An 8,717-nucleotide genomic window follows, 5' to 3' on the forward strand; every position below is an offset into this window, starting at 1 on the left:
GGGGAGGAAGGAAGAGCACTTTCCCCAGGATGGTACAGGGGAGGCAGTAAGAAATGGGTTAAGAAGTGATAGCTGTTGAGAAGTGTGGTGTGGAGAGAAGGAAGTGGGAGGATAGTCACTCATTGGCCCCAGATGTTTCATGACCACAGATCCAGATGCTCAGCAAGTCCCATTCATAACAAAGACATGGGGCCACTGTGCAGTTTCCTTGCTGGTGGCCATTTCCTTGCACCTGCTCTTACTGCAGATACAGGCCTGTTGCCAAGATCATTCGAACGAGATACTACAAACTGCAGGACACAAACTCCCTCGGCATAGCAGTTGCCTCCTGATATGGTTTGGCTGTGTCCCCACACAAATCTCACCTTGAATTGTAATAATCCCCACATGTCAAGGGTGGGGCCATGTAGAGATAATTGAATCATGGGGGCAGTTTCCCCCATACTGTTCTCATGGTAGTGAATAAGTCTCATGAAATGTGATGGTTTTATAAATGGGAGTTCCCCTGCACAAGCTCTCTTGCCTGCCGCCATGTAACATGTGCCTTTGCTTCTCCTTTGCCTCCAGCCATCATTATGCAGGCTCCCCAGCTATGTGGAACTGTGAGTCCATTAAACCTCTTTCCTTTATAAGTTACCCAGTCTCGGGTATGCCTTTATTAGCAGCAAGAGAACAGACTAATACAGTAACTTGGTACTGGTAGAATAAATTGGTACTGGTATTGATATTGGTAAATTGCTGCTGTATAGATACTCAAAAATGTGGAAGTGACTTTGGAACTGGGTAACAGGCAGAGGTTGGAACAGTTTGGAGGGCTCAGAAGAAGACAAAAAAATGTGGTTGGAACTTCCTAGAGACTTGTTGAATGGCTTTGAAAAAAATGCTGATAGTGATATGGACAATAAAGTCCAGGCTGAGGTGGTCTCAGATGGAGATGAGGAACTTATTGGGAACTGTAGCAAAAGTGACTCTTGCTATGTTTTAGCAAGGAGACTGGTGGCATTTTGCCCCTGTCCTAGAGATTTTTGGAATTTTTAACTTGAGAGAGATGATTTAGGGCATCTGATGGAAGAAATTTCTAAGCGGCAAAGTGTTCAAGAGGTGACCTGGGTGCTGCTAAGAGTATTTTGTTTTATGTATGCACAAAGATATGGTTTGGAATAGGAACTTATATTTAAAAGGGAAGCAGCGCATAAAAGTTCAGAAAATTTGCAGCCTGATGATGCAATACAAAAGAAAAACCCATTTCCTGAGGAGAAATTCAAGCTGCTGAAGAAATTTGCATAAGTGATGAGGAGCCAAATGCTAACCGCCAAGACAATGGGGAAAATATATCCAGGGCATGTCAGAGGTCTTCATGGCAGCCCCTCCCACCACAGGCCCAGAGGCCTAGGAGGAAAAAATGTTTTTGTGGGCCCAGCCCAGGGCCTTGCTGCTTTGTGCAGTCTGGGTACTTGGTGCTCTGCATCCCACCTGTGGCTAAAAGGGGCCAACAAAGAGCTCAGGCCATTGCTTCAGAGGGTGCAAGCCCGAAGCCTTGTTGGCTTCCACGTGGTGTTGAGCCTGCAGGTGCACAGAAATCAAGAATTGAGGCTTGGGAACCTCCTCCTAGATTTCAGAAAACGTATGGAAAGGCCTGGATGTCCAGACAAAAGTTTGCTGCAGGGGCAGAGCCCTCATGGAAAATTCCTACTAGGGCAGTGCAGAAGGGAAATGTGGGGTAGGAGCCCCCACACAGAGTCCCAATGGGACACTGCCTACTGGAGCTGTGAGAAGAGGGGCACCATCCTTCAGACCCCAGAATGGTAGATCCACTGACAGCTTGCACTATGCACCTGGAAAAACTGCAGACACTCAGTGCCAGCCTGTGAGAGCAACCAAGAGGGGGGCTGTACCCTGCAAAGCCACAGCAGCAGAGCTGCTCAAGGCCATGGGAATCTACTTCTTGCATGAGTTTGACCTGGAATGTGAGACACAGAGTCAAAGGAGATCATTTTCAAGCTTTAAGATATGACTACCCCTCCCCAGGATTTTGGACTTGCACGGGGCCTCTAGCCCTTTCGTTTTTGTCAATTTCTCCCATTTGGCACAGGTGTATTTACTCATTGCCTGTATCACCCTTGTACCTTGGAAGTAACTAAGTTGCTTTTGATCTTGCAGGCTCATAGGCTGAAGGGACTTCCCTTCTCTCAGATGAGACTTTGGAACTGTGGACTTTTGAGTTAATGCTGAAATGAGTTAAAACTTTAGGGGACTGTTGGGAAGGCATGATTGGTTTTGAAATGTGAGTACATGAGATTTGGGAGGGGCTGGGGCAGAATGATATGATTTGGCTGTGTCCCCACCCAAATCTTACCTTGAATTGTAATAATCCCCATGTGTCAAGGTTGGTGCCAGGCAGAGATAATTGAGTCATGGGGGTGGTTTCCCCCATACTGTTCTTGTGGTGGTGAATAAGTCTCATGAGAGCTGATGGTTTTATAAACGGGAGTTCCCCTGCACAAGCTTTCTTGCCTGCCACCATGTAAGATGTGCCTTTGCTTCTCCTTTGCCTTCTGCCATGATTGTGAGGGCTCCCCAGTCATGTAGAACTGTGAGTCCATTGAACCTCTTTTCTTTATAAATTACCCAGTCTCAGGTATGTCTTTATTAGCAGCATGAGAACAGACTAATACACCTCCAGAAACTGGAAATTCCTGGGCCCAGAACCCAACCATCTGATTCAGCACATATAGGGTGGGGGCCCAGGAATCTGTCTTTGATAAGGCCTCCCGGGTGATTCTGACAGTCCAGTTGCAGGCCCATTGCATCAGGGCATGGGGACTACAGGCCTCCTTCCCCTTTGTTTGATTTGCACCCAGAGCTGGAAAAGACTGAACCTCTGAGAGATATGAAAAGGCTTCCATTGGAGGTTTCTGTAAATAGCACAACTGCATGTTTTGTCATAAATCAGTAAGTCTAGGATGTGGAAAAAATATATCTTGGGATCCATGGCCTTGCATGTGTCCTGGGAGATTTTAGAGCCAGGCTCTGCACAACCCGAAGTCAAGAAAGGGCATGACTCTTGGGAGTGACAACTTGTTGGAAGCGGATTCCAACCATGCTTCCCATTTGGCCTGAGCTGAGAGCTAGCAGTTTCCCTACTCGCAGGACACCAAGAAACAAGAACAAAGAAATTGCTCCACCAAGGCTATCTACTTATGAAGATGAAAAGCTGTTAGAAAGTGGTTAGGATTAGATCAGCCAACGTTGAGTGGCCTCTTGAGGAGAAGCCAACCTGGAATGAGAGATGAAGGGTTCTTGTTGAATCTTCTAAGAGAAGGGCCCTCTGAGGGCCCCTATCTATCCCCATCATAAGCAATGTCTAAATAAATTGTGCTAGATCCTCTTATAGTTTCCAAATATTTGCCATTTTTCCAGCAAAAAGTTGATATTAATATTTCCCAACTGCTGCCATCAGGCTTGGCCATGTGGCTTGCTCCAGCCAATAACGTGAATGAAATTGATTTGCCACCTTCTTGCAGATGCATGATTCCACCATCTTTTTTCCTTCCTTTGCCTCAAGACCAGCACATTCCAGATTGGGCCCGCTCCTATGTCTGGGTGCCAGAATGAAGAAGACATGGAGGAGAGCTGCAGCCAACCTATGAAGGACACATAACACAGCAATAAATAAACGTTCTTTGTTATAAGAACATGAGTGTGGGGCCATTGGTTACCATAGCATAACCTAGCCAAAGTTGACTAATAAATAGTTTTTTAGAATTGTAAAAAAATTATAGCAATATTAAAGTGAATTTTTTAAAGAAAAGCAACTCTTAATTTACTTTCTAGCCTTGGTTAAATAGTTTTAATTTCCACAGATGCTCACATGCTAATGTGCTGAAACAGACATTACACTTTAGGCTGCGTCTCTCCCAAACTCCTTCCCTAGAAGGAGCCTGGTGTTGGAGGAGGATCTCACTCCACTGCTAGAGAAGGCCAAGGAAGAGATGGTCTGTGGAGCCAATGCCCAGCACAGGGCAGTCTGTTGTCAGTCAGTGAAGTGAAACAGAGCACTCGCCACCACTCAATTCCTGGAAAAAGCAGTGCCAGGCTGTTTCTCTTCCTACAAACAATCTATCATGCCTGTTGACTACTCTGCCAAGGAAAGGCTGAATATCAGCTCTGTTCCATGATCTCCCATTTCCTGAAGTCTCAGTCCTAACACAGGTTGTGAACCTGCATGTGGTAAGGTAGAATTTCTGGGAATTTAGTGGCAAACAATGCAAGCATTGCCTCTGCCCTCTTGGAGCCTATGCTCTAGTGGAGTCTGATGGAATAAATGCATTTAATACAGATTAAATAATTACAAAGTGAGTAAGGCCCACTGAAGCAACAAACCAGACACTTGTAATAGATTGAAAGGGCAGAGGCAGCAGAAGAAAATCTATTTAATATAGACGTTTTCAAACATTAGTGAATCATGAATTCTATTTAGATGTTTATAGCCAGATTTTTAAGAAAATGAAATAGAAATGAATGGAGTTGAATAAAATAGGAATCATTGGAGTGCATCACATGTGTTGTCAATATTGCTTTATAAAACTCATTTCTGGGCCAGGCGCGGTGGCTCACGCCTGTAATCCCAGCACTTCGGGAGGCCGAGGCGGGCGGATCACGAGGTCAGGAGATCGAGACCATCCTGGCTAACATGGTGAAACTCCATCTCTACTAAAAATACAAAAAAAAAAAAAAAAAATTAGCCAGGCATAGTGGCAGGCACCTGTAGTCCCAACTACTCAGGAGGCTTAGGCAGGAGAATGGTGTGAACCCGGGAGGCGGAGCTTGCAGTGAGCAGAGATCGCACCACTGTACTCCAGCCTGGGCAACAGAGAAACACTCCGTCTCAAAAAAAAAAAAAAAACTTATTTCTGTTGTATATATGTATTATATATTTGTGCAGTAACTGGCTCATAATATAAAATGTGTTGTTATAGTGAATTGTGGTAAAAATAAATTTGAAAAACCTAATTTACAATATGGCTTCAGAGAATCAACTCTGGGGAAGACATTACAGTGAACTGGCTGACTTGATAATTGTTTTTTTATTTACTAGTGAAACTTAATGCTCATGCTTGTACTTCTAAAATGAAACAATAAAAATTAAAACCAATCTTTTATTAAAGGAAGCAAAAGTGTTATGAGTTGCTCTTTTCAAATATTGATTCTACTATTTTGAATAGAAATATGTCTTAAGTTGTAAATGTTAGTTAATAATAGTAGGTCATTAACAGCCCTCTTCAGAACTTACTGGCAATAATGAAATGTGCTTCCTGTGTTTCAGAAATAGTGTTTTTTTTTTTCTTTTTTAGAGCAAGCCAAACTTTGCCTTCAACCTCATCTCATTTGCAAGCTACTCTCATATAGCTAAGAATTTGGTATTAAAAATAGGCACAGGCCTTAAAACACAAGAGTTTAGATTTCGTTTCCATGTTTTCTGCTTATTCACAGAAATATTGACTGATTGATTGATTGAGACAGGGTCTCACTCTGTCGCCCAGGCTGGAGTGCAGTGCTACGATCATGGCTTACTGTAGCCTCAACCTCCTGAGCTGAAGCAGTCCTCCTACCTCAGTCTCCCGAATAGTTGGGACCATAGGTGTGTGCCACCACACCTGGCTAATTTTTAAAAATTTTTTCATAAAGATGGAGTCTCACTATGTTGCCCAGGCTGGTCTTGAACTCCTGGGCTCAAGCGCTCCTCCCACCTCCCAAAGTGCTGGGATTACAGGCATGAGCTACCACATCCAGTCTAGAAATATTTATTTAATAAAATAAATATTAATGGGTAGTACCAATCCATAATTTGTACTATCTTAATCCCTGTGGCAATTAAAAAACAGATGGCAATACAACTTGTAGGCTATTGAACATATTCATTTTTCATAATTACTTGTTTTTTTCAGGTGGGTAAATTGCAAAAAACATAGGTAAAGAGTTCTATACTTTCTGGAAAAGACTTCCACCTTGGGATTGAGACAGTTTTGAACACAAAAGAAAACAAATTTTTTTCTCCAAGTACATGGTCTGTCATTTATCAGATTTAAGAAGTCTTGGGACATCTTTTGACAACATTTTCTCCAATGCATCCATGGAATCAAAGGACTTTTCAACTTGTTTGGGGGTAGATTTTTTGGTCTAAAGTTGGAAACATATGTCTTCTTTCAATAGAACAGTGGATGTCTGCACACGTATTTTTCAATGTTTACACCTACAAGTCTATGCACATTCAAGACATTGGCAACAGTGGTGTCATTGGCAAGGGTGGTTGGGATAGTTCCTTTTCACCATATACCTGTAGTATATGCCACAGGTTAGCTGTCAACTCCCATTCCAATGCATGTTTTCCTTTGCCTTCTTCACTGTGGATCAAAAAAGCTAAGAACTTACCTTTCAAGACCCCCTTGTGGCCAGGTGTGGCCATGAGATGTCAGCAGCAAATCTCTTTTGGTCCTTTGCTCTTTGGCCTTTGGTCTTCCCTCTTCCTTCATCCTGGAATGCCAACATGATGCTTGGAGTTCCAGCAGCCTTGGGAACAAAATCCACACATTAAGGGCAGCAAAGCAGGAGACAAGTGGTTCCTTAAGTAGCTTGCAAGTCTTATTCTACTGCTGAAATCCTAGTTGTGAGAAAAATAATTCTCCCAACATGTTGAATTTATTGCTTGTAAGAAGTGATGCAAAGTTGAAAGTAATCCTAACATTTGGTTGGTTTCTTTTTTCTTTTCAAAGTTTAGACCAAGTGCATGTATTACCTATTTTAAAAATAATAAAATTCTAAAAACAATGTAAAGTGTATATATAAACCTTTATTGTATTTCTTACATTTTTGAATAGTTCAAAAAACCTGTTTGGCTTTTTTATGACCTAAGTCTTTAGGTTATCGAAAAATTATTCTAGTCTTTATCTTGACAAAGTAGTATAAGATAATATGCAGTGGTAGAGAAATATAGCTTTTGCAATATTCCCAAGTAAACACCTGAAAGCAAAGTTACTACCTGGTCCAGCAGCCAGTTGAGTTGGTGACATGCAAGAAGGCCCTACAGCCACCTGAATTCCTCTGTCAGAAGAGCTACCTTTGTTTTATTTGACAATCTTTGGACATCAGATGTAAGACAACCGCCCTGGAGTGTGAACTCTGGAGATACAAACTTATCAGACAATTTCCATTTCATTCAAGATGGCATGACTTTCATACACCAGCATCTGAAATTGTCTGAGATACTGACAACGAATGTGTAGGGACATTCACCAGGGAGCTGAGATTTTTATTTTGAGCTCTTTAAAACAGTGCCCCCCAGTGGTATGCAATAGAAAGAAAAATCACAAGATTAATATATCCACATTGTTGGTGCAAACAGAACCCATTCCTGCTAGAATGAGCTGAAAAAGAGGCTAAGCATGGTGGCTCACGTGTATAATCCTAGCACTTTGGCAAGCTGAGGTGGGAGGATCACTTGAGCCCAGGAGTTCAAGATCAGCCTGGGCAACATAATTAGACCCTGTCTCTATAAAGAATAAACAAAAATTAGTTGGGCGTGGTGGTGCACACCTGTGGTCCCAGCTACTCGGGAGGCTGAGGCAGGAGGATTGCTTGAACCTGGAGGATTGCTTGAGCCCAGAAAGTTGAGATTGCAGTGAGCTCTGATGACACCATTGCACTCCAGCCTGGGTGACAGAATGAGACCCTATTTATAATAATAATAATAAAGAAACAGAAAAAGTATATATTAAGGGCATTATTTGTCCCACTACTAGCTCAAAGTACAAATGGAAAAGCCAACCATTCCTCAAGAAACATCACTCCCCAGTTGAAGTGGAATTCCAAATGTTATAATCAATACGTGTCGACTACGAATGTGAATAGTGCCCCTGTGAACTTGTGCAATGTACACCTGCACCATCCATATGTAGCCCTGGATATTAAGTGGTTCAAATAATTTCTGGAAAGGTTCAAGAATCAAGCTTGGAAGCCACACAGTCATCAACCATTCCCAAAATTATACTGCAGGTTTGCTTTATGGGAGACCTAGAGTCACTGCTGCTTGGCATAGACACCACATATGATCGATGAAGACTGGGCCACTTATGTACATCCTAGCTGCAAGAGATGCTGGGAAAGCAAGTTCTTGGAGTCAACTTGGGGAGGTGCTGACTCATGAAGTTGGAAATCCCTAAATTTAGGAAGGTATTTGTGATGGTGAATTTTAATGTGTCATCTTGACTGGGCTAATGGATGCCCAGATAGCTATTAAATATTATTTCTGGGTGTGTCTGTGAGGATGTTTCTGGAAGAGATTAGCATTTGAATCGGTAGACTGAGCAAAGAAGATCACCTTCATCAATGTGAGTGGAGTGGGCATCATCCAATCTGTTGAGGGCTTGAATGGAGCAAAAAGACAGTGGAAGGCAAATGTGTTCTCTGCTGGAGCTGGGCCAACCAGCTTCTCCTGTCCTTGGACATCAGCATTCCTGGTTCTTGGGTCTCTGGACTCAGACTGGGCCTTATGTCATTGGCTCTCCTGCTCTTGGGCCTTCAGGCTTGGACTGGATTACACCACTGGCTTTCCTGGGCCCCCAGCTTGCAGACAGCAGACTGTGGGACTTCTCAGCCTTCATAATCGCATGAACCAATCCCTCATAATCTCAATTACTCCCCCCACCCTCTCTCTATAT

Source organism: Pan troglodytes, chromosome 12, assembly GCF_028858775.2.
Source record: "Pan troglodytes isolate AG18354 chromosome 12, NHGRI_mPanTro3-v2.0_pri, whole genome shotgun sequence".
Lineage (NCBI taxonomy): Eukaryota > Metazoa > Chordata > Mammalia > Primates > Hominidae > Pan > Pan troglodytes.